The sequence below is a fragment of the Acomys minous genome (genome assembly GCF_964271855.1).
Source record: "Acomys minous genome assembly, chromosome: 11".
NCBI classification, from domain to species: Eukaryota; Metazoa; Chordata; class Mammalia; order Rodentia; family Muridae; genus Acomys; species Acomys minous.
The window spans coordinates 77,342,969-77,370,479 of NC_140492.1; the positions used below are offsets into that span (position 1 = coordinate 77,342,969).

The 27,511-nt window shown below is 44.1% G+C and overlaps 1 pseudogene across 1 annotated transcript; it reads left to right on the plus strand.

Moving 5' to 3' along the window:
- The first annotated feature begins 18,394 nt into the window (after positions 1–18,394).
- LOC311608071 (F-box/LRR-repeat protein 19-like) lies at positions 18,395–20,190 on the plus strand (annotated as a pseudogene). Its single transcript has 2 exons — positions 18,395–19,067; positions 19,196–20,190. The product of its transcript is annotated as an F-box/LRR-repeat protein 19-like (transcript).
- Positions 20,191–27,511: the final 7,321 nt, after the last annotated feature.

The window sequence follows — 27,511 nt, forward strand, 5'->3', positions numbered from 1 at the left end:
TCTGTGTGCTTTTGATGTCAGAAGTGAGGTCAGATAGTATGTACGAGGAGAAGCTAGTCTTTTGTGTCTTTGAGGAAATATAGGTGGATGCCACACTACGATAGCAACCTCCTTAGGTCACTGTATTGCATTTGTGTTACACAAGGCATTCCTTGGTCAACACTTATGAACATATATACACACACATACACACACAAACACACATAGTCTGTTCACATATATATGAGATTAGTTAAAAGACTATCTTACAGAGCACTGGACCCTGAATTGAGAAATTCTTTAATGATTAGAAGCCCTTTTCAAGGGCTAAGTATTAAAACTGCCTCATGTGTAAAGAACATTACCAAAGCACTCACCTATCCTGTCTCACTAACGCTGAGGTGGACTTGATAGCCCACACCATACTGAGACTCTTGCTCCATTTTTTCCTGCCTTAAGAAAACAAAGGGGTTCCAATTGCCCCCCCCCAGTAGAACTCTTTTATTAAACATAAACACACGCAACATTTCTTCCTGTATTCTGCCCTTGAAGCTATCACTTCAGAACCTGTGTTCACATAAAACCACTTACAGCCACAGGCGAGACAAGAAGGGAAGGAAAGTGCAGGTTTGAAGGTAGAGCTACAGATGTAGCATGGGAAGCAAATATGGGCAGTCGTTATCCTCCGGCTCTCAGTCCACAAGGCCTGGTATTGTTCACCCTCTCAACAGGATGACTTTCAAGAACAGAAGCTTCCAAGCATTAGCAACTCTGCCTCACTCTCTTGGTAGCATCCCTCTTTCAGTCCTGCCTATCCGGGGCTTCTAACTACCTTATTTGGAACTTCTGCTAAGAAATCTCAGCCAGGTTTACTCCTCGCCAACTGACTTTCTCCTTTTGAACCTCGGAGCAACAAAACTGAACAGCAGTACATTTTAGCAGGATACCAGTTGAGAGCTTCCACTTGAAACCTCCTTCTTAGAAGTCACCATCTAAACCTGAACAGCTGGAGACAGCCAGCGATGGAAACAGGTCCAGCTGCAAGCATCTCAGGGGCCAAAGAGCTCCAGTTACTCTGCACCTGTGGAGTTAAAGTGATCACCATCCACGGTGGCGTAAACGTGCATCTCATTGCTCAGAAAACCTGCTGCTTGCTTGTTTGAGGTCGTAGGAGTGTGCTGAGCTAGTCCCTAAGATTCTTAAAGTTCAGTCCTTGTCTTAAGAAGGCGTGTTAAATTCAGTACTCAGTTTGGGGCCATAGTAGGGCCATACCCGAGTTCACACATCCTGGGTTGCTCATCAGCGTGCAGGCAGGATGGTCTCTCCTCATCCTTGAGCTCTGCATCTTTTGATTTCTGCTCCATCCCACTTCCTGTTCTCAGCAGGTCCGTGGGAGGATTGACTCTATGGGAGCTGGAAGACTCAGAGATGAGATGTGCTTGCTAGAGTCTCAGTCACTGATCTGGGCCGTCTTCAGGATGGGTCAGCGAGTCAGCCTCAGATGGGACACTGGTCCTTCTCACTGAGAGAGGTGGATGTGTTTAGGTTTGATGAGAGGTCATTAATCACTGGTTGTGTAGACAAAGCCTTTGTAATCGCCAATACCATGTTTTTGTTTCCTTTTCTCTTCTTTTCTTGACCTCTGAGGTCACAGCCCATGCTACTTCTGTATGCCCACTTAATGGCATTTTAACACCAACTTCAACCCCTCTCACACAGAAGAAGGGTACTGTGGGATGTTTCATCCTGTTGAAAAGTGCTAGGCCAGAGGAAGGAGCTCATCAGTTTTATTTATGTAAGTAGTAATATTTAATAAAGCAGCTCTTGCAGCGTGCCACTACTATGTGGAAAGTTAGGATTGCTGCCAAGACCTCCATCTGATCACTCAGTCAGGACACTTGCTTGCCTATGATTTGAAGAAGGAGGAGCAATGTTCTGGTTTTAGACAGCTTTGAACTCTTGTCTTGAGCAGGCTCTTGCCATTCATTTCCTACACTGGTCTTAAGCTGAGAGGCGGGCCCAGTTGCTTTTAGAGTCGTCATTTTGAGTTGGGAGCGGCATGGTATCAAGTTCTGTTTGGGGAGTCCAGTGGAGGCTCTCTGTTCTGGGTACTCGTATATCCCTTGGTAAGTCATGCAGTAGCTTGAGTCATGTGGCAGTGGGGCTGGCGGACCTGGCAAAGCTGCAGATTCTGATCCAAGCTTTACCAGGTCCTCCAGCCCCACTGCCACAGGACTCAAGAATGCTTTACCCCTGTGCATCTCTGCTCACCTTGACACATGCTTTCCATTGGGAGAAGCAGTTGATCACTTGTGCCAACTCTGCACTGGGTACTCTGGAGGGGCAGAGTGATCCACTTCACAACACTGCAGGGGAGTGGGGAGACTTAGGATCACAGAGATACCCGGCTTTCTCCTTCTTTACTTCGTTCGTTCGTTCCTCCCTTCCTTTTGTTCATCTCACCACTAGTGCTCCAGATGTCCTTGTGAGGCACACAGGGAAGGCTTCTGATGGGTCTGAGAGCTGGAATGGAAATCATCACAGTAGTGAATTACCAACAGGCATGAGCCCTTTCTTAATTAGGCCTTGTGGGGAGGGGGAAGCTGGAGGGCCCTGAGCAGCTCAAAGGAGACAGCAGGAGTGAGAGGCACAGCAGACAACTCAAAGACAGAATCTGTTCACTTGAAGTGTTGGTGAGATCACTCTTTAGGCAGAGAATCAGTGAGGGTTAGGGGAACAGAAAGGAATGGTGAGACAGATGGAAAAAATATCCTCAGGAAATAAATACCCAGGAACCTTGAAGGGAAGACAGATAGGTAAGAAGTGTGTGACTAAGATGTGGCTTTTCTGCCATGTTCCCTTAGTGCCTGTCTGCTCCTATGACATTTGTGGAGAATGTGATGGCCAAGTTATCTTTAGATAGAATGTATATGAGCAGTGTGCACGTGTGAATGTGTGTGTGCATGTGCATGCATGTGTGTGCATGAGTGCACATGTGTGTGTGCACGCAACAGCCATGGATCATGTATTACAAGTTCTGGAGAAGAGAACTACTGGTCTCAGTTTGGCGATGAGGACACTCTGTGGGTACAAAGACACTGATGCCACCTTGGAATCAGCCTTACATCTGCTTAATTGTTGCTAGCCCAACTGAAAATCATTTGTTTATTTGTTAAGCCAGCCCTTTGACATGCAGCGTGCCTAGCTCTAGTTACTCTGATAATGACTTGGATAAACAAGGTGAACATTTCTCACTCTTGCCTAAGGAGGCACAATGGGGAAAGGAAGGTCAGGAAGCAGCCTTTTCATGGCTGAGCGATGGATGCAGCACGGGTGGAGAGAGACAGGTGCAACATGGATGGTGACAAGTGCAGCATGGATGGAGCAATATAAATTAAAGGAGAGCCACGTTGTTCAATATTCACAAAGCTGTAACATCCATGAATGTCCAGACAGCTTATTCATCTTTTCCTCAAATGTTTGATCCTTCTCCCAAATTTATTCTCATGGATTTTGCATCACAGTGAGAACTGTTGAAATGATACATCTTCCTTGTGAAAGCTTAGCCGCTCTTGGTCAACTCCATTCCATTCCATTTGGTTTTCTTCTTCCACTTCATTCTGGAAGGTGTCAGAATCCTGTCTGGAAGGCACACCAAGGCTCCATCATGGTACTTTGGTCAAATCTTTGTAAGGGTGTAATTGCTTTAATTATTCTATTACCAAGCCCTCCCCCACCCTCTCTAACATTTGCCAACCCGGAGTAAGATGCGACCTCTTAGGAGGCTGGGTACTGGGTATATCGATAGTGTGGGACATTACCAGAGATAAACGCCAGAGAGGAATGCCAGTCAAAGAAAAATTTCAAATGCATGAAATGTATTTATATTTCTCTTTTTCCATCCACACTTCTTTCCCCTTGTGTGTGTCCTTATGTGAATACCATCTTCTCTTTTCAAGTCACAGACCACACATGTTACCATCCTGCCATATGTTCATGTGTGTGCATATGTGTGAAATATGTGTACACCCTCTGTGTAGCTTCACCCAGGAGGAAGCCTGAAATTTTTTCTCATTTGGGTACATGTGACCCCACTGGCTGTCTCTAATTTCCCAGGCAAACACTCCTTAACTGATGAGCTAAAATATGGTTTAGAAAAAAAGCCAGTGTGGTGGTACATGCTTTAATCCCAGAACTCAGGGAAGCAGAAGATCTCTGTGAGTTCGAGGCCAGCCTGGTCTATAAATTGAGTCCATGACAGTCAAGGCTACACAGAGAAACCCTGTCTCGAAACAAACAGAACAAAACACACACACACACACACACACACACACACACAGAGTAAATGTGTATTTATCTCCTATAGATCTTTGAAATTTAAAAGGGGACTTCAGAACTTCATTTGGTAAAAATCTGGCTATCATGATAGAAATATTTTAACTGTTTCTGTGGTTCAGTGTGTGTGTGTGTTTGTGTGTGTGTGTGTGTGTGTGTGTGTGTGTGTGTGTGTGTCTTCTTATCTCTAAGAAAAGTGAGTTTTGGCTCTGGATCAATGGAGTCGATTATCAACTTCATTCATTCATAAAATCCCACAGGCATTGCTTGCTCATACAAGAAGCATTAACTAAACACCTACTCTGTTGCAGGCTACAAGGAATGCCCAGGATGTGGGTGATTAATGGGGCAGTATGGCAGGTAGTGAAAAATGACGGCCAGAGCTAAAATGATGACTTGTGCTAGACCAGGAACACTTGCCAACCCTATGCCATCCATCAAAACAGGGAACAGAAAGAAAGGGGAAGATGTAATACAGTGAGCACTCGACTGTAATCCATGCACCTATCTGGCTGTGACTCAAGGAGAAGAGGATTGGAAAAGCAAGAACAATGCTTCCGTCAGAGCAACCCGCTCAGCATTTTTAGAAAACAGTTCCTATTTTAATAGCACGTGCCTTTCCTGTCAAGTGGCATGTCTGGCAAACAGTAGAAGGCAGCACCTTTAGGTGCTTTAAGTGTCTCAACAATAGATGAAGTCATCTTAAAAGGACCACAAAAAAACTTAACATCTGGCACGTTGTCTCCATCCTGGTGTGACAAGGGAGGAGGGTAGGAGGGTGCTTGAGTGGGCGTGGCTCCTGCCTTGATGATGCACAGGGAGACCTGTTCACCCTCTGACCTTCTTACTGAGCCTGCGTGAAGATGACTTCCCAAACGAGAGTAGTACGAATGTATTATCTTTCACCATTATACAAACAGCTTTTCCACAGAGTCACAGCAGAGCCCAGAACAAAGAATAAAAGGCATTTACAAAACCTTGCAGTGTGCGGCTATGATCTTTTAAAATTCCTGTGGGTGTGTGTCTGCATGGAAGTGCAAGCATATGTCTGCCCATTTGTACATTTATGTGTGTACATTATTGTGTGTATACCTTATGTGTATTATTATTATTATTATTATTATTTTTATTATTATTATTATTATTATTATTATTATTATTATTATTATTATTATTATTACCCCCTAATGTAGACCTGGAGTTGTGGACAGATAGCTTTTGTAAATTCTGGGCTTAATGCTCTGCTCTTATCATCACACAATTACTTTTAAAAAACATTTATTTTATCTGTTTTGTGTGTGTGTGTGTGTGTGTGTGTGTGTGTGTGTGTGTGTGTGTGTAGATGCTTTCCTCAGTCTCCCTCCACCTTGTTTTACTTTTGAGATAGCGCCTCTCACTGAACTCAGAGCTTATTAATTTGGCTGTCCAGTAAGCTTCAGGGATCTTTCTGTCTCTACCTCCTCAGGTCTAGGATTGCAGTCGTGTGCTGGGATGTCTCACTCTTTACATGGTGTTGGGGATGTCAGCTCGGACCCTCAGGCTTGTGCGGCACACCTTCAAGTGACTTGAGCTGTCTCCCCGGCCCACCATCATGGAGTTCCTACTTTTCTCTTTGGCCCTATGCTTTGTAAATGAAGTTCAAAGAGATGCACCTGAGAAGCAGAGGTGGCACACACAATGTGCGGGGCCTGTTCCTGCCAGACTGCTTACATAGAGAACTCACACTGACCCCCAAGCACGGGAGTGTGATGGCTCCAAGAGGCAAGGACCGTTCTTGAAGCTAAAGGTAACTGTAAGGTCACCCAAATGTTGGTGGTCAGAAGAGGCCACTGTCCTCTGTGAACCAGAATATGTTTCATTTTTAAAAATTTAGTAATTTTTATTTTATGTGCATTGGTCTAAGGGTGTCAAGTCATCCACCCTGCTAACCACCCTATTCCCTTAGTAACCCCTTGCTTGACCAAATTGTGTTTTTTGCCTATATAAACTAACTCTGGCAGAGACTGGTTGTTACAGTTCCAATGCTCTTACATTGGACAGTGTCCATGACATCAGTATCTCTTTCTGCCTGGAAATAAAGTTTTTTTTTTCTCAACCCTCTCATGGGACACTTGATGTTTTCATTTGCACAACCACAGACCCAATATTTTGACTTATTTTCTCTCACAAATTAGTTGATGAATATTAATTGCAGGAGGGAGACAGGTGGTGTGTATGTACTTCGTTGCTCTATTTTATTAAGCTCTCTATTCTTAATTTACTGCCAAATCTTTCTTAGTCCTTTAGTTTCTTAAAGGATTTCATAAAATGTTCTTTTTAAGAAAATGTAGCCCGTTACTTTCCATCTCATTGGCTATATCATGACCTAACATTTTATGTTTGTCCTTTTGCTTACTTTAATTCCTTTTTAGGGTTTGCTGAAGATGGTGGTATATGAGCTAAATTAGCAAGAGATGCTGAGATTCTGAATATAGAACAGGCTCCTCTAGATGGATGTAAAGTGCCGCCAAGTCTTCTGAGTTGTAAGCTGTGGCTAGTAATTCTCTGGTGAATAATTTTGTTGGAAAATTATTGAAGTTTAGGGCTAAGCATAGTTGGTATCTAATCGCAGTTTGAATAGTAGTTATCATGTATTTAATAAATTAGAATTACTTTCATGATTGAGTTTAAGCCCAAACAATGAGTTTCACATAAAGTTGGATTTTGATTCTACTCATGAGTATAAATGAAATGTTTTATGCTGAGAATAATTAGTTTGGGTTAATCATACCACCATGGAGGCTGGCACAATATTTACTAACCCTTAGAGGTATAGCTCTCATTTATTGCTTACGTTTTTTTTCCTCTTTCACAGCTGAGATTTTATTGGCTGAGGAACAGAATACAGACATTTCAATTCTTAACAAAAGTACCCAGACTCTGAAGTCACACACACATTGCGTTCACGTGCCCACATGAAGAGCCATGAGTTGTCCCTCTTTGAGCTTATTCCAGTGACGTTCCAGAGTCAAATTTGACAGGTTTTCCTTAAGACCTCACACAATAACCTCAATTCCACTCACAATCCTCAATTCCACTGACTCGCAATTTTATCCCACAGACAGTACATACTCAAAATTTCCACCTTTCACAGCACATTATCACAATTATTAGAAAAATGGACTGCCATGACCAGAGACGTTACAATTGTGACAGGGCAAGGACCAAGGAGTGGTTTTCTTAGGAAACAGCTCTACTAGAAACAGGAGACCAGATCTAACTGAAAATATTAATATTCCAGACAGGAATGCACGACAGACTCCATATTGCTGTTTAGCACGCTGTGTTGTAGGATATAAAACTAGCCCCTCTGCGGAATGTTATGGTGACCCCGAGACAGTCCCAGCCTCTCCTCATTCAGTATCCTGCTATTTTCTGGTTGTGCCAAAAAATAAACAACCAGCAAGTGATTTAACCTCTTAAAAATCATTTACACTTTAAAAATGGGATGAGGTAGGATTCCCCCACCTCTTTAAAATGTTTCTAGAGCTTCTAAAACACTCGCATTTACAAAATAATTGATAAAAATATTCCTCTGGATTGTACAAGAAGGGAGGCAGGGACCACTGACAGACAGGATGGAGGGTTAGTCAGACTTGGCGTCTTTCTCTTCTACTTCAGAGGCTGGACTCTGTTTTCTGTCTCTCCATTTTCTGCAGGCAGATCTATAGCTTGCTGGTCAGCCACTTGTGTCTGTTTCCCCTTTTTTGGCTTCCTGTCCACCTTAGCAGGGGCGGGCTTGGGCTCCGCCTTCGCCGCTCCATCCAGGCTAACCTTTTGTTTGGGCATCTTGGCCTGGCGGGCCCAGGAGCCCATATGCTGTAGGGCCAGTCCTCATTGCTTAATTTTTAATCACTGCTAGATCCCATGGGGATGTGGCAAGGTAAGATGTCTTAAGCTATTTTTTTTCTTTTTTTATTAATTTATTCTTGTTACATCTCAATGGTTATCCCATCCCTTGTATCCTCCCATTCTTCCCTGTCTTAAGCTATTTTTAATGTGCTTGATACCCTCTTCTTAGGGTTTGTAAGAAGTTCTAAGGGATTTGACACTGGGTTATGGAGATTTGCATGTATAATCTTACCTCCTAGGACCAAAATTTTATGTTTATGGAATAAAAGATCCAGCTAAGCATTTTCAGTGCTTCACTTTGTGTTAAACTACATTAACTAATTTGTTAATAGGTAAATTATATTTAAGAGATTTTTTTAAAGAAAATGAGTTTTGAACTAGTTAATGTAGATTCATGTTTAAATTTTATTAATACTAAAAGGTAATTTTAATTGTGAGAATCATTAGAATGAATGGGATGTTCTATAGGTTTAGTCTCTTGTTTTGGAGGTTTGGCAAGGAGAAATACAGTGGAATGGGGCAAGGAGGACACACACACACACACACATATAGATAGAGGTATAGGTATAGACATCTGTAATGAAATGCCTACCAGTATAGTAAGTCAGTCTGGTTCCTGACTCGCCATGGTTCTGTAGTACCCACTGCAACAGTTTCCCTCAGGCTTTGCTCCATGGTCAGCATACAGAGACATGCATGGAAGGCTACTGATCTTGTTTCAAACTTCTATGTGTCCTCAGGGGGAATCAAGTGCATGAAAAAATAATTAGCATTTTTTGCCTTGTTCCAGAGATCCTCAGGGACTGTCACACAAATTTTATCTTCTGCTGAATTGCTTCAAGTTTTTCTCAATTTAGGAGGATGATGGCTGTCAAATTCTTGGTAGGTATTCTCTGCTAATGAAATGAGCCAATTCAAGACAAATTAGAGGGTAAAGACAGCTTTATTGGGGGCAGCTCTCAGACAGGTTTACTGATCTCATATGGGGAGGTCAGTGAAGTCTCCATGCAGACGACAAAGTGGCAGGGGGCAGAGAAAGAGGATAGAAGAAATGCAGAGAGAGAGACAGAGACAGAGACAGACAGACAAACACCGACAGTCCAAAGTGTCTGGATTATATAGTGGAGATCCTCTGGAGGAAAGTTCAGGTAGGAACAGAGGAATGCCGGGAGAATCTCAAGGCCAGGTCCGCTTTGATACACTGAATGGGTACTTCATTTTTATGGGAATGAGTATTTTTCTGGCCTGTAACTCTGTGTCTAACAACCTGCCAGTTGCCCTCAGAGGACAGATGAAGTCATCAGGGTCTATGGGACTGGAGAGTCAAGACCTCATAAATCACTGTGTGATGAAAGGGAGAAAACAGATAGCAGAAAGGAAGAAAAAGGAAGTAATATTTCCTCAACTAAATGAAAATAAAAACACATAATACTACACAACCCATGAAGTACAGTACAGTCTATCATATAAGGAAATTTATAGCTTTAATTGCCTACCTTTTATTGGGGGAGAAGGGGGTTGGCACAGGGTTTCTCCATGTAACAGCTCTGGCTGTCCTGGAAGTCACTTTGTAAACCAGGCTGGCCTCAAACTCACAAAGATCCACCCACCTCTGCCTTCTGAGTGCTGGGACGAAAGGCGTGCACCACTACCACCTGGCTTAATTGCCTACCTTTAAAAATGTATATAAGTACAAATAATTGACTTCAGTATAAAGTAAAAAATTAGGAAAAATACAAACAAACACAAACCTACTAGAAAGAAATGACTTCAGTACACAGTTCAAAAATTAGGCTTACTTGTTTTAGGCTTTAAGATTCTAGCTTTTACTTTATAGAGACATGTTCTCTCTATTTCTGTTACCTGTAGAACTTCCATCATGAAGTCATGTTGGACTTCATGAAAGAATTCTTCTGCATTTTAAATTTCAGCTGATTGTTATTTTTTGCTGTCTAGTGGGTTTCAGTTTGGTTTGTATGTGATTTTTCTTTTTGTGTGGGGAGGAGTGCAGGGTTTCTCTGTGTAACCTTGGCCATCCTAGAACAAATGGATGGAAGTAGAAAAGATCATCCTGAGTGAGGTAGCCCAGACCCAGAAAGACATGCATAGTATATCCTCACTTGTAAGTGGGTATTAGCCCAACATAATGTCCTCTAAGAGACTCCACCCAGCAGGGCATCGGGACAGATAGTGAGATTCACAGCCGGACTATGGGCGAAGCACTGCAAGTCGTATAAGCTGTATGGAAGGGTTGGGGGATGGTAGAGCGGGAGAGGGGCGGAGCTTGTCAGGAGCTCCACAGGACTATCAAGGCTGAGGGATCTGGACCCAGGGGGACCTGCACAAACTGATGCACCAACCACGGACATTGCAAACAGAGAACCTAGACCCTCTGTTCAGATATAACCAATGGACAGCTCATTCTCAACGGGGGGAAGTGGGGGACTGCCTCTGACATGAACCCTGGTGCCCTGGCTTTGATCATTGCCCCTTGGCAGAGAGGCCTTGTGGAAACACAGAGGAACAAGATACAGGCTCAAGTTTCCCTCATTTTTTCTAATATCAATTTTGAACTAATTATTATGTTAAAAGAATACTAATATCTACCATCTCATTTATCTAAAGTTGCTACTCAGTCCTATTTCACTAACCAAAAAAGTTATGTCTACAACTTTATATATTTTCTCATCACTTGGTGGTTGACTTTCTTTATCTGGCGAAAACAGTTGTTCAAACAGCCAGCACAGTCATAGGCATCAGACCTGTAAAGCACTAGAGAGTAGTAAGGGCATGATACATTAGAATCGATTGAGTATGGAAAATACCTACTAATGTTAGGCTTAGACAACTACCGTGTAACAATGCATAACTGTGCGGGGGGGGGGGCACCCTTAGTGGCTCTTGGCTTAAAACACAGGCAAATCCACCTTACCTGTAGGCTCCATTTTCTAGACTTCTGCTTGGCACATAGGAAGCTGAGGGTCAGCCTGAGGCCACACCACCTGGTCCCTGTCCCAGGAAGCTGCTTGCTGACCTTATCTCTGCAGCTGCATTCCTCAGAACTAACCTCCCTATCCTCGAAGTTTTTACTACTGCGGTATATAGCAGAACAACCTCATTAGGCCCTAGGAACCCGCTTGCTTGTCACCTTTGCTTACTTTCTTATCTTGGAGTTTTTACTAGGGGGTTAGAGAGCAGAATAGCTGCCATTAGGTTTCCATAGCAACCCTGCTCTTGCCCCTCTGAAATTCTATAAAAACCCTGTGAAAATTTTCAATAAATGGGGCTTGATTAAAACTCAGACTTAGCCTCAATTCTTCGTGTCTCCTGTCCTTTCACTCCGACACCCCCTCCTAGGTTTCGTTTGAAGACCCCGCGGGCGGGGCAGCTTGGTGCCCAGATGTGTGGCCTGAGGCACCGGGGAGCATGCAAGGAGCGCCATCTTAAGACTACAGTCGCATCATACAATGAGGTCCCTGCAGAGAAAGTCCACTCTGTGAGTGAAGCCCCTCAAAGAGGTCGCTGTGGAGAAACGCCCACTGTCTGAGTGAAGACTCGCATACAGATTGCCACGGAGAAACGTCCACTCCGTGAGAGAAGAAGACCTGAGAGGTAAGCAGATGGTGATATTACGGGACAGGGAATTAGTGTACATGAACAGTTCATAGGTGGACTTAAAGATTCTCTCAAGGCACGAAGAACTAGCGTTAAAAAAATATTTTGTTTATTTTTTCCTCTTCCTTAAGGACATTTGTCTCTGGTTCCCGCAGGAAGAAACCATAGATGAAAAAAGATGGAAAAGAGTGGGCGATGGTTTAAATGATGAAATTTGATTAGTGATATCTTCTGTGTAAGATACTTTCATGAGGATATTAAAAATGTGTTAGATGAAGGTGAAAATTTTCTTAAAGAAAAACTTAGAAAAGGTCTGGGAAAAGGTAAAAGTCGGCCTACCCAGTCTTCCATTAAGGACCCCTATTAAATCCAAAGGCTGTAAATCTCCTCTGCCTGAAGAGTCCCCTCCCAGACCTGGGCGCTGCCACTCTTCCTTGTCTGTCTCCTTTGTCTGTCTTTCTGTCACTCCACTTTCTTTCTTTTTTTCTTTTTTTTTTTTATATTTTATTTATTTCATGTACACGAGTGCTCTATCTGCCTGTACACCTGCAGGCCAGGAGAGAACATTTGAGGGTGTGGGTGGTTGTGAGCCATCATGCGGTTGCTGGGAATTGAACTCATGACCTCTGGAAGAGCAGACAGTCTCTTAACCGCTGAGCCATCTCTCCAGCTCCACTTCTTTAGTTTCACTTTAAAGCTGGAGCATTTAGGTCACAATGTCAAGGTTGCTCTTTGCCTGTGCCAGGAGATAGTGTACCTCCTGACAGGGAGGCTGGAAGACATTCTTGACCTCCAGGAGGGGGAGTCAATCCCCCTCCACTTGGGGAGTGCTCTCCGCAAGCCTGATCACCAGGTCCGATTGCTCACTTGGTTCTGGTTTTGTTGTAGTCCAGACTATTGTGGCTTTTTGACTATTGTGGTTTTCTGGTTTCGTTTATTTGTGTGGACTTTCTCACTATGAGACAAAAAAAATCAACCCCCCTTGACTGTTGTCTTAGACCACTGGATATACAGAAGGACTGGGGCACATGACTTGTCCCTCATAGTGAAAAACAAATCTGTTACTTTTTTTTGTCTTTGGTGTTTAAATGTTGGTTTATATATTATATTCTGTTGGAGAAAAAAGAACAAAGTTTCGTCTACTGGCCATTAGCTCTAACTCATTTCAGTGATTCTCAAGAAAAAGAAACAACACAAACTGATAAACTAGCTCTGTCTGTTGGTGCCCGGCTGGTGCTCTGGGGGGGGGAGGGGGGCCAGGGTGGGGCCTCTGGTGCTGGATGAGGATGTCCTTCCAGTGTGCTTCACCTCTTGGGTGGCCAGAACTGATGACTCAGACAACCGATCAAAATCAAAAAGGAAAGGGAAAGAGAGCCCAAGGTTTCTTCTCTAGGGACTGGCTGTAACTGAGGCCGAGGAGAAGTTAAACTGGCCACATTTTTCCTATGGCTGAGGCTGTAAAAGCGGCTTCTGGCTGGAAACTGCATGGGGGTCATAAAAGGAGGCTCTTTGATCTGTAGATAGGCCTCTTTGTGGAGATCTCCAATAAGTTGGTGTAAACTTAGGCTTATTAGCCATAGAAGGCTGATGGCCCTCAGTCAGCTAACTTATTTGCGAATCTACAGAGAAATAAGAAGTAAGAGAGATAGAAAATAAACCACTCACACACATACATTCAAGAGAAGAGGATCAGGAGAAAAGGTGGATGAAGTCAGGCATCTTAGCTTCAACTGAAGTTAAGCTTCTCAATTCTCCCTACCGCGTTTGTTGTAGGAGACCGTACTTATACTTCTGAGAAAAGCGAATTACCTCATAGTCAAAAGAGTACAATTAATCACAAAAACAGATGAATTCTAAAATATAACAGGTTACATGTTTAAAATCTAAACATCTCTTATCTATGTATCTACTACAGCATCCTGGGCAGGATGCAAACTCGGATACTCCTAGTTTCTCTTATCTTTCACAGGTTCTGCCTTTAAGCATTTAACATTTAGGTGTAAGATCCTTTTAAATTATGCTATAAAATTAAAGAAATGTTTTGTCAGTTTTACTACATGTTTGTTTCTTATTGACTTTAAAGGTATTAAAACTGCATCTCCAGCATATATCTGAACTTTTATCTAAAGATTAATGATTTGCTTATTAAATATAATGTTTAAATTTTAAGTTCAAAAAACTCTTGTTTAAAATATATGAGTGCATATGCGTTTGTAACACAGATATTATGTGATTCAGTCCTAGTTCAAAGCACTGTAAAAATCTGGTTTTAAGTTCTAAAAGTTATGGTTATACTCTTTGACTTCATTCTTAAGCAAACATAACAGGACTCGTTTGTATTAATTACATTGCAGTCAATACATTAAATATATTAGTAACACTGATAAATTTTCTTTAAAAAACTGTTGTATTCTATAATGATATGCCATATGGAAACCAAAAATGTTTCCAACCCCTATAGATCTTGATGCTAAAGTAAAGAAACTCTAATTTAATGGTTATCATTTTATTATTAACTGTTATGTAACTTCTCAAGGTCTTATTGTACATTAAAATCATGGTGTGTAAAACAGGAGATACAAATTAATGCTGGGCATAAACTTGCTCAGCTATTACTGTTTCCCTACATTAAGAGCAAAGCAGTGCCAGTAAAAAAAAAAAGGGTTTAAAATACAACAGTAATAATAATTATAGACATAATAATAAACATTCTTAAGCCATACTGGTACTTTAACTACAACTGGTATGTAAAAGTTAAGAGCTACTATCACAAACTGTTTAAAATAATTAAAGCTTATGGTTTTGTTAGGTACTAGCTCAGTTAATCACAGGTGTTTTCTAAAAGTAATCAGCCAATATATAGCTAGAAACAAGCAATTCAGATACACTAAAATTAAACAGATATGGTCCTCTAGCACTTAACTACAAACTATAGATTATAACATTCTGTTTTATGTTTATAAAATATAGGTTAGGACAGACAACTAAAGACAGATGAGGATTGAGCACAGATATGCTGGTCCTCAAGCTTATCAGAGATCTGCTAAATATAGCATTAATTATATTTAAACTAATTAAAACAGAGATTAACACATCCTAACAGTGGTTTCCTATGATTAAAGGTCTAAAAAATGTTTAATATTTGAGGCCCTAAAAATGTGTTTTAAATGTTGGTAAGTACAAATTACAGATTTAAAATAAGATCAGTGGTTATACTAAACTGGTAAAGTACTGGCTTCTTATTAAACACGAGTCTGTCAAATCTGTATATCAAGTCTTCTGGAAAAAGAAATTGTTTATGCTTTTACTGGGTTTCAAAAACATAAGCCTACTCTAACTGCTTTATGGATACAATTTTAACTTCTGTCTCCAGTCTGTATTTGTCTCAACAGATTTTTACCTGATTAACAGACTCCATGCAGAGGTCACCTGTAAATTACAAGCTGCTAAGATTCAGACCTGCTATTCCTCCAAAAAGGCAGACTTTGCGCTGCCCTCAAAGAAGTGTTGCTTTTATATTGACCGCTCTAGGGTGGTCAAAGATAGCATGGCCAAGGTTAGAGAAGGCTTAGAAAAGAGAAAAAGACAATGAGAACAGAAACAGAATTGGTTCTCCACCTCCCTTGGCTTATTACCTTGTTGCCCTCCATTCTGGGCCCCCTGGTAAGATTTCTTCTCCTTATCTCTTTTGGCCCCTGGGCTTTCAGACGCCTTACTACCTTTGTAAAAGAACAGCTAGGTGCTCGAGATGCCCGAGTGATACAGGTGCATTATCATAACCTTGACTTGACAGACTAAGTCCATGATGTGCTTGAACACTAATGTACTTTTGTTCCCCTTTCTCTGACACAGGGCTGCTGGCTCTGTGTGTGTGTGTGTGTGTGTGTGTGTGTGTGTGTGTGTGTGTGTGTGTATGATGTAGATGTGGGTACTGTAGCCTTTGCCAACTGTAAAAGTTATATTAATGCTTCTTCTGCACTATGTACTGATAACGCCACAGTGTTTGTTTGTGGCTCCAACCTTGCTTACACCTACCTGCCTCAGAATTGGACAGGGAGCTATGCCCTGGCTACTCTTCTCCCTGAGGTCAGCATTACTCCTGGTGATGATCCGGTGCCAATCCCTAGCTTTGATTACATTGCTAAACAACCCAAAAGGGCTGTCCAGCTAATTCCCCTTTTAGTAGGACTGGAAATTACTTCAGCCCTTGCTACAAGTTCAGCAGGCCTGGGTGTTTCCATTCATAAATATGCAGAATTCTCAAAACAACTCACAGACGATGTTCAAACCTTGCCCAGAGCTATCCAGGATCTACAGGATCCGGTCGACTCCCTGGCTGAGGTCGTTCTTCAAAACCACAGGAGCTTGGATTTGCTAACAACAGAACAGGGAGGTATCTGTTTGGCTCTACAAGAAAAGTGCCGTTTCTATGCTAGCAAGTCTGGGATTGTTCGAGATACGATTTTAAAAGGCTACAAGAAGACCTGGAAAAGTGGCCACAGGAAATCTTCGATAATCCCCTTTGGAGTGGGCTCCCCAGGTTTCTCCCATATCTTCTCCCCGTTTTGGGCCCCTTCCTTGGTTTACTAATACTACTATCACTAAGACCCTTTCTCTTGAGCAAACTCATGGCCTTTGTCAAACAGCAAGTGGATGGCATACAGGTCCCTCATCACAGGCTGAAGCTTACAGACCAAGGCTGTTCAGATGAATAGCAGGCAATACCCAGAGTGACCCCACCTAAGACAGGACCAGGAGTCAAAACGCTACCCTTGGACCCAGTGACGGGCTATAGAGGGCAGCAGGGGATTCAGAGCAGTGACGGGATTATGCACAATCGGGACCGTATCCAACCTAAGACAGAGATGTCAACCAGTTTTCAAAAACATCAAGCTGTTGGCCTCTCGATGATGGGTAAGGGACGATCTGATGAAATTGATGCAGCCTAAGACAGGCCTGAACCACCCATCCAGCATATATTTATAGATATATATATCTATATATCTATATATATATTAGAAAAGGGGGACCTGTGGGGGGGCACCCTTAGTGGCTCTTGGCTTAAAACATAGGCAATTCCACCTTACCTGTAGGCTCCATTTTCTACACCTCCGCTTGGCACGTAGCAAGCTGAGGGTCAGCCCGAGGCCACACCACCCGATCCCGGTCCCAGGAAGCTGCTTGCTTACCTTATCTCTGCAGCTGCATTCCTCAGAACTAACCTCCCTATCCTTGAAGTTTTCACTACTGAGATATATAGCAGAACAACCTCATTAGGTCCTAGGAACCTGCTTGCTTGTCACCTTCACTTACTTTCTTATCATGAAGATTTTACTAGTGGGCTAGAGAGCAGAATAGCTGCCATTAGGTTTCCATAGCAGCCCTGCCCTTGCCCTTCTGAGATTCTATAAAAACCCTGTGAAATTTTTCAATAAACGGGGCTTGATCAAAATTCAGACTTGCCCTCATTTCTTCATGTCTCCTGTCCATCTTTCACTCTGACACCCCCTTCTAGTTTTGTTTGAAGACCCTGCAGGCCGGGGCACAGCCTACTTTAGGATGCAGTGACCTATGATGATGTGCATGTGAACTTCATGTGAACTTCACTCGAGAAGAGTGGGCTTTGCTGGATCCTTCACAGTAGAGTCTCTTCAAAGATGTGATGCTGGAGACCTACATGAACCAAGCTGATGTAGGTAGAAATGAATTATCTTTTGCTTTTTATAGTCAGGGGACAAATGTTTCTCTGTTACTGATGTTCTTTAATTTCAATTGAGGATGAGGAAGAATGAGGTCAATAAATCAGGCATGGTTCTAAGAGACTCTGAATACAATAATTTCATTTTTTTTGTAATTTCCAATAATATATAATATAATATATTTTCTGGTACTATATTTCAGGCTACAAATTGGACAACCATAATATTGAAGAACATTGTCAAGGTCTAGAAGACATGGAAGGTAATTTTCATGTGCAAGCTGATAAATGTCCTGCAGAAGAAATTTTAATGTGCCCTGCAAGTTTTAAAGAAAAGCAACAGTTAAAAAACAAAAAAACCAACCCCCCCCTGCAAACCCTGTCTCTGTGGGTCAGGGAGCTGCAGGACAGGCGTGGATCCAGGGGAGGGTGGCAGGTTGCTGCAACCCCCCCCTCCCTGGGAACCAGCAGTGGGAGGGATTTGAATGCCAGAAATGGTGGAGGAGTCCCGGGTCTTTCCCTGCATCCCTAGGCAGTTGGAGCTGGGAAGGGGCCAGTTACGGGTCAGGGGCTTTGGGGAGTGGTGGGGGTGAGGTGCTGAGACTCGTACCTGGGACTGAGTGGGGCCCTGGCAGAAACTGAGCAAGCACCCTGTGCCCAAGGAGCCCCAGTTGTCCCTCAGGGCAGCTGGTGGGAGGGCCTTGCCTCCTGTGCTCCCAACCTCCACTCGCTGTTGTCCTGGCCTTTGCTGGAGGGAGGGGCTGAGCACCCTGGGGTGAGAGGGTTGTGGACCCCAGCATTCTGAGTGCCCCGTACCATGCCTGTCAGGAGCTACCAAGACAGGAGAGATGGCTCCTAGGACACGTGTGAACCCTTGGTTTTGCTGTTGCCCCCCAGTGTTGTCGAGCATCTGAGGGCAGGACTGGAGCGCGCAGACTTGGAACCCGCTGCTGCCACTGCCAGGCCTGTGTGCAAACTGAGTGTGGGGACTGCCATTTCTGTGGAGACATGAAATGGGATGGTGGGCACATGAAGCAGTCATTCCTGCTTAAGCAGTGCACTATGCCTGTGCTCCCACACACAGCTGTGTGCCTTCTGTGTGGGGAAGCTGGGAAGGAGAATAAGGTGGATGGAGAGGAAGAGAAGTTTGGTTTGAGCCTCATGGAGTGTACAATCTCTAACGAGATTGTCCACCCTGGCTGCCTGAAGATGGGAAAGGCTGAGGGTGCTATCAATTCAGAGATCCGCAATGCTGGGAGTGCCCCCAATGTACCCAGGAAGGGCGGACAAGCGAGGATGCAGGTGAGGGTCCAGGGCACCATGGGGCTAACAATGGTGAGGGGGTGGATGGAAGCTGACAGTGGAGCCACCACCTCCCCCTCTACTCAGAAGAAAGGGACGCCTACTTGCTGACCCTCTCCCTGCTGATGGGCCCTAACCCTAACCCTGATGTGTCTGGGCCCCCAAACGGAGGGAGTGGGAGGCAGGGAATAAGACCCCCACCCCAAGGAAAAAGGTGAAAGGAGGCCAAGAGAGGCACTTGAAGAAGGTGGGTGGATATGCCTACCTCCTCCAAGGAGCAGACCCAGGCTGCCCTGGCCTTCTGTCCCCCAGGCTTCTGAATCCGAGCCTGGCATTCTCATCCTGCCACCCTGGGCTCCCTCCGAGAACTGGGAGAAACCCAAGTCACCTATGGCTTCTGCTGAGGGCCTGGCAGTGCCATCCCATCACCACAGAGGGAGAAACTTGAGTGTTTCAAGCTTATGTGCCAGCTGCTGGAGCAGGTGCCTGATACCTCTTCTTCCTCCTCAGACTCAGACTTAGCAAGCACATCGCTTAGTGAGGACAAAGCTCCTGGAGAGGCCTGGAATGGCCTTTGGCCAGCCTAGGCCAGCTGAAGGAGACCGTGGGACGCAGTGGGCTATATGCCCTGGCAGTGGGGGACCACTGCTCAATTGTCCCCTGGGCCCTGCCCCACCACCACGGCCTCCACAGTTGGCGTGGCACGTAGTACGCCCCCCTCTCTTTGAAGCCCCAAGCCTGACACTCTGCTTTTGCTACTGCCTCGGGCTTCTTGTCTCCATGTCTTCCAGTACCTTGGACCCCAAGAGCGATGTGTCTGCATGCTATTCTGCCGGACTTGGAGCTGCTGGTGCTTCGACAAGTGTCTGTGGCCTTGGATGGACCTAAGCCAGAGGAAGTCGCTGACCCCACCCATGCTTAATGGAGTGGTTCACTGCCAGCCATGTGCTCTGGACCTCAACAGGACAGGTGTCTTTAAAAAGAGCAGCTCATGTGGCTTCTGAATCAACTTCAAGGCTTGCAGGAGTTGGTGCTTTCTGGGTGCTCCTGGCTCTATGTCTCTGCTGTGGGCTCCGCCCCACTGCCCTCACTGTGACTCTTGGACCTCCACTGGATTGAGGATGTTAAAGACTCCCAGCCTCGAGAGCTGCTGCTGCCTCCACCAGACTGGGAAAACCGAGAGCTGAGGCCACCTGCAGTGGGTGGCATAACTTCTCCCCGCAGGCCTGGAGCTCACCGATGCCTCCTTGATTCTCCTATTGTGCCATGCTTCCCAAGTCAGTGCCCTCAACTTGAGTAACTGCGCCTATGATGGAGACCCCAGTGTCCACCTCATTACAGTGCCCACACCACTCTCCAGGAGACGCTGATGTGAAAGACCCCCGAAGGGAGACACTCACTCAAGCCTCGGGATGGCGCGCACCCAAAGGCACACAAACGACCGTCTTGCTGTAAACACATGAGGCAGTTTATTGGCGGAGCTCCGGGTCGACACATATGCAGGAGACAGAGGGGTCGACCCAGAAGCCCAGGAGCGTAGGGTTTATATGGGCAAGGGTCGGGGGGAGTGGGAAGTTTTGGCGCTGCCACACACGATTGGTTGTTTCAAACATTTGAACATCAGCAAATTACGTAGGCAGATCTGGGGTAAGGTCAGACTTAATCACATGGGAACTGTCCTTGGTTCCTGTTTTCCTCAGAACCCGAGGGTAGATGTTTATCTGAGCTAATGACACATCTGGTTAAACTCAAACCTGGAACATTGTGTGCGGGCCTCAAGGGGGGATTAAGCAAACACCATAAGATCGGATGAGGGGTCTTGGCTCATTACTCACTCGACCATGTCCGGTACCTGTTTCTCTCAGGAATTTGTCCTTGTGTATCCTCCCTATCTTTTATGGCCAGCCGGTCCCTGGAACACTCAATAGGCCTTTGTTTCCTAGCTCTGCATTCTTTGTGACTTATCATCTGGGGCCTTGGGCTAGCAAACCTGCTGACCTGCACTCTCAACTATTTGGGCTTATGAGTTAACGAGCTCTGCTGTGCTGGTTGCTTTAATGCTAATTAAAAATTCTCTTTCAGATGCACCTCGATCTGTCTGAATGCCACCGCCTCATGGACCACTACCTTCCACTGTTTCATCGCTGCCCAGGACTTCGCCACCTGGACCTACGCTCCTGCTGCCGGCTCTCACCCGAAGCTTGTTCCATTTGGCAGCCGCTGGGCCCCCTGGCCCCTTCTGTTGTCCAGAATAGAAACTACTTCTCAAGGACAGCTCCTGGACCTCTTGTCTTCTTTTCGCCCCCTGATGGGAGTCTAGGTTATTTTCTTCATACTTGACTTGACACTCCTTAGTTTAATATCTTGGAGTTTCTGCCCAGGGACATGAGCCAGCCTTCCCCTTTCCCACCTGCACTGATGTCTTTGGAGATCTTTGCTTCCCACCTCTGCCTTCCACCTGCTTCATTGTCCATCCCCTTGGGGGCGTGGGTCAAGAGGTACAGGGGAAGTGCTAAGCCAAATGGATGGTGGGAAGGGTGGTAAAGGTGCAAGTCTTGAGCAGGGAAGGGTGAGCAGGCAGGATACTGGGAGCCACAGTGCTCCCAGTGGGAGGTGATGGATGGGTGTAGGGAGGGCAGAGAGCAGACCAACAAGGGCTCAGGGAACAAGGACCAGTTGGGTGGGATGGGGGTTGGAAAAGAGGAAACCAGAGGAGCAGTTGGGGATCCAAGTGTAAGATAGGGGCCTCTACAAGCTAGTAAATGCCAGGACTGGGGCCTGGGACTCATTCCCTCTCAGGGGTTACCCTTCCCTTCCCTCTGCCCAGATTCCAGTTCTTTCTCTGACCCTGACTCCTTGAATGTCATTGAACATGGCAGCTATTGCAAGGAGTGGGGGGCTGCGAGTCAACCTGCTTACTGTTCAGCTCATAGCCCGGGAGAGTGGTGAGGGATAGCCCAGACTGCTGCCTGGCTCTCAACACAATACTTGAACATCCATCTGTACTTGAACCCAGGGACTCTCAGACATAGGGGACTGTGATGTGAGGCGGCAGCTTGACCTAAACTGGGCTAGTGGGTACCCAGTTTGGACTCTCCCACCCCCCAGCTCTCGTGTATTACTGTCTCAAACAGCTCCACCACTCTGACCTGGTGGGGGGGATGTCAGATTAAAGATGGGCAAGATGGGACTCTTCCAGCTTGGCTTATCCCATTCTTTCATCTTCATGGAAGCTTGTGTCTCATTTGCCCAGGGAACTGCCACTGTTGGTTGCCATGGAAATAGCAGCCAATGGACACCTCTGGGAACTTAGTTAAAAGGACTCTTGGCACCTCCCCTCTCCGCACCCCTTTCCTTCTTCCAGTGTGGGGGGTGGGGTCTCTAGAGTCTGAGGGAGGAATCCGGTCCAGACCCCACTCAATTTAGGCCAGATGGAACTGGATTGTATCACATGGTGGTGGGAAGAGGAGAAGTCTATCTACTTACCTCAGGTAACACGAAGGTTGGGAGTGGGGGCTGGGCAGACCAAAGGCAGGTGGGGCAGGGGTGCCTGGGATTGGAGAAAAGCTTGACCATCAGACTGCTTGAGGGAGGGAAGAAAGCACTCCAGCAAGGGGTAAGTGTGAGACCCAGCCTGATTGGATCCCTAAACCCCCAAGTCTGCAAAATACGGTTTGCTATAAAACTCAGGATCTTCTAAAAAAACAAAAACAAAAACAAACCCCATTACTTTAAGTTCAGTGATGATTATTACATTCTCACAGAACCACATATCTCAAAGTCAAGAATCTGATTTGTGTTCTTAAGGTGTTCATCTAAGAACGGAAACAAGGAAACAATGACTTAACAGATGTCATCATTTGAATCATAGCCCCATTAGAGCTGTGCTGTCGAACTGCCAGTCAGTTTAGTTTCATACCACTTATGTATTGCAAAAGGAATACACATTGAATATGTGATAGGTATATGTCCAAAACCTTCCATAAACAAAAAGTCCACAGCATTGCTAGTGTTAGACATAGACTTGTAGTAATGTTGCTAAGATCAGTGAGAGGACAGTTTATGATAATCATGACTGTTGTTGTGGAAAAGCCTTAATCTCATACCATGTCTGTAAGAAACAAGAATCAAGCTGAAACAATGTAGAAACCTTTCATATTTTATTCTTAATGAGTGTATCCTATGTCACAATGGATACAAGGCATGTGAGCATAGGGATATTGAAAGAAGCAACATACCTCTCTCCAGAACCATGAGAAGATATGTAGGAGTTCCCACTTTGATTAGACTTTATGAATGTGATACAAGTTTACAATTAATTAGTATTCCAACGTCATTGTGAACATCCACAAACTCACACTGCAGAAAGTCTCTATGAATACTAATTCTTCTGTTTGTCTTGGTTCACTTTTCAAATGTGGTATCACTCACACTATAGAAAAATTTGTGAATGCAGTCAGTGTGGCAAAGCTCTGAGTTCTTCCAGTTCTCTTTAAATATATGAAAAACATCATATAGAAAAACGATGCTATAAATGTGAGCCATGTAATAAATGCTCTCACTACCATAGTTATCCTCAGAGACTCAACACATAAAGAAGGGGAACACCATGAATGTAAAGAAAATGATAAAACCTTAAGATCTGGTTCCTCTTTACCATTAGACCCAATTGTAAAATTAATTCACAGAGAAAAATTAATGCAGTGTAATGAATGTGGGAAAGCTTTCACATGCTCTAATTATCTTTGCAGGCATGAAGTCACACGGGAAAGAAACACTCTGAATATACTCAATGTGGTAAAGCCTTCGCACATCAGAGCCATCCTCAAAGGTATGAAGTAATTCACTGTGGAGAGAGACTAAAGGTATTTAATATGGTGAAACCTTTGCACTTCACAGTAGTTTCCAATATCATAAAAGAACACATACTAGAGAGAAACCCTATGAGTTTAATGAATATAGTAAAGCCTTCACATGTCCCCGTCATCTTCGAAGGCATGAAAAAGTTCATAATGGAGAGAAACTTTGTGAATATATTTAATACTGTGAAGCCTTTGCATGTTTCTGTAGTCTTCATCATTGTGAAAGAATTCATACTGGAGAGAAACTGTACATATATATTTAATAAGGTGAAGCCTCTGTACATTTCTGCTGAAGGTCAGCTTGAACACTACAGGGTAAACTGAGGCAGGAGATAGAGTTGGTGACTGATCACTCACCAGACATTTCTCTGATGGGATGAGGCTTGATTTACTGGAGCCACTTCTCCCTTTGGCCAGCAGCTGAGGGCCAATATTGCTTGTGACTAGCAAAGAAGAAAAATAAAAAGGAGGGAATATTCACACACACACACACACACACACACACACACACACACACACACACACACCCCACACATACAGTTGGTGGATGAAGCAAGGCAAGATCCAACAACTTTATTTTTTCTCATAGCTTACATATCCCAACAAACACCTTCCAAGCAGTATAAAAACTACAATTTGATTACATTCTATTTTTTTTTTAGTGAATGGTCATTGAAAAACAGTATATACCCCAATGTTTTTACATGAAAAACTTTTTATGTAGTATTAGTGAAGAAAACAAATTATGCCCAAGAACCCACATACATGCACAACTAAGCAATGTGTTATAGATCAACAAAGTGTAAGCAAGCAAGGTAATTTTTCAGCCAGTTGCTTCTTTTTACTGACAGATTGCAATTCGTGATTACAAAGAAAGGATCAATTATCTAAAAAAGTAATCTTTTTAATAACTTATTTATTTTTATTTCAATGTGCATTGGTGTTTTGTCTGCATATATGTCTGTGTGAAGGTGTTAGATCTTTGAGTTACAGACAGTTGTGAGCTGCATGTGGGTGCTGGGAATTGAACCAGGCTCCTCTGGAAGAGCAGTCACTGCTCTTAACCCCTGAGCTATGCTGTAGAACTGCCAATCATTATAGTTTCATACCAGTTATGAACTACACAAACTCTTAGAAGAAGAGGTAGGAATGGCCCTGGGAATATAGCTCAGTGGTGGAGCAGTTGCCTAGCACACACAAAACTCTGAGGTCAATCTCACATAATGAAAGAAAAAAGGGCAGGGAGGGTCAGTCATCAGATCATACTTTGGGCAATGGATTAGAAACAAAGGGAAAAGGCAGATGAGGTAGACGTCATCACTGGGCATGGCAGTGCGGTGATCTCAGCATTCAGCTGAACCATGGGCTCAAGGCCTGCCAGCCTGAGCCACATAGTGAGATCCAGGTGAGCACAGACAATAACAAATCCAAACCAAACGAATACAAAACATTTAAGCCTTGGGGCCAGCAAGATGGCTCAGTAGGTAAAGGCACTTGCTGCACACCCCTGAGGTCCTGAGCTGGATCGCCAGGATTCAGGGAAAGAGGGAACCAACTCTAGAAAGCTGTCCTCTGGTCTTCACACGTGCAACACATGCAGCACACTCAAACACATTAATAAACGTAAGGTGTTGGCTCAGTTTATTAACAATTAAACTTTATTATACAACCCAACTAGCATATACAAGAAGGAAAAAAAGGTTAAAGGGACAGAAGATTAAAACCTCCTGGAATCCGTTCGGCAGGACGGGTCCTTAGGTGTCTCAGTCCCACGAGCTGGTCTGGTCCTTTCCTCTCTCTCCGCGCTTTCTCCTTCTCTCCTTCTACCTCTTCCCAGTCATATGCAAAGGGCGGTCCCTTCTCCCTTCGAGGGTCAATTAGGAAAACAATAGCCACGGTGGGGTTCCTAGGTAGGCTTCCTGAATTCCAAGCCCAGGAAGGCTCCAAACAGTCTCTCACAAGGTATTCATGGTGTGCCCTAAGGGTAAAGCCCGCCAAGACTGCTTCCACCTGCGACAAAGCTTAATCTATCCTACACCTCACCCTTCTCTCTAAAAAATTAAGAAATATATACACATATATACATATATACATACTCATCAGGAATCAAGAACATAACAAAGTCCTTTTATACTTGTTAACCTAAGGGAAAGTATACCACTATCCTACCAAAGAGAGTCCTTTTCTTTCATGAGAAATTGTAATTATTAATCTACTAAAGCTTCTAGTAACACTGTGGCTATCTAGTCTTCAATCCCATCAGAGACCCAAGAAGGAAAATCTATCTAATAAAGGAAGTGCTGGCAGGCAACTTCCAAGTTGCAGGGTACAGAGAGAGCAGACTGCCTGGATAGTCACCGAATTCTCTCCTTCATTGGGGCAATCAGTCTTCAGCCTTTCGGCCCAAAACATCCAACGAACTGCTTTTGCTGGCAGGCAACTTCCAAGTTGCAGAGTACAGAGAGAGCAGACTGCCTGGATAGTCACTGAATTCTCTCCTTCATTGGGGCAATCAGTCTTCAGCCTTTTGGCCCAAAACATCCAATGAACTGCTTTTTGAAGCAGGAAATCCGACGGTCTGGTCCATCTGTTCTCTTTAAAGCTGGACAGTCATCTTTCCAGCATCATTGTTGATCGTTGCAGACAGTCAGCCTGTCATCAGCCGTAGAGATAAGAGCAGTAGCAGAGCAGTTTTTCCGTCTAGTGACCATTCTGTCACCAGCGTCTCTTGAAGCCCCCATCTTCAATGATGCAAATGGAGAGGCGGCCAGGAGCGGATGTCTCTCTCTGTCAGGAAAGCCCTCATCATTAAATGCCATATTCTGTGGATCTCTGAAGAGTTTGAAGAGCAAATCTATCTATTCTTACAGTTATCAATCTATTCCTTTGAAAACATAGACAAGCTATTAAACAAACCTGCTCTATAACAAAGTGAGTATCTAATAGGATTTCTACGTAACTAAATACCAACTTTTATCCCCGATGATTCCAAACAGTTTTTTATAAGACATTAGTGGTACATGAATAATACATCAAATAAACATTGAACAAAAAGAACGTAAATTTCTGACATACAATATACAATATTTTGTCAACATATAACATACAATACATAAGGCAAAAATGAATGGAATATACAATTTAAGTTCATATCAATGTGAAGCAAAAGTTGAAGTCTTAAATTTCCGTCAATCAGAAGTCTTAAATTTCCATCAATCTACAATACCAATGTAGAATTTTTTAAGTTAGTAGATTCAATAATCTACCTTTTATTCTACAATCCTGTTGTAAGACCCCCGACACGGCGGTCTTAACGTGGAGACCCCCACCAAGAACCAACGAGACCAAGGCTTCGGCTGCAACAAGCAAGAGGCTTTATTATTAAGGGGACGGGTACCCGGGCGTTTCAGTCTCCGGAGAGGCTGGCGCGCCCAGCGAGTTTTTAGGGGGTCCTTTTATAGGGATTTTGGCGGGAAGCTCGGTTACAGAAGCGAAAAAGCATAGTTACAGGGCTCTGATTGGTAAATTTAAATGAGGCGAGGTTATAGCCCGGTCATCGGATGGGAACAGGGGAGTTTGCCCACTCCCTGGGCCAGATGGCCGACTATAAATATCTTGTTTGACAAGGACAAGCACGCTTTCATCTGAGCCCCAGGCCTTATCTTACCCCGGGAACCTATTATTCTAGTCTTGCCTTGCAAGATAGCGTTACTGCTGCTATGCTTGCTATGTCGGGTGCACAGGGGAGGGGGTCTTACACTGTATCCTCCCTTCCTTCCCCCCTTTTTCTTAATATTAAAAGGGATAGAAAGTAAGAGAGAAAGAAAGA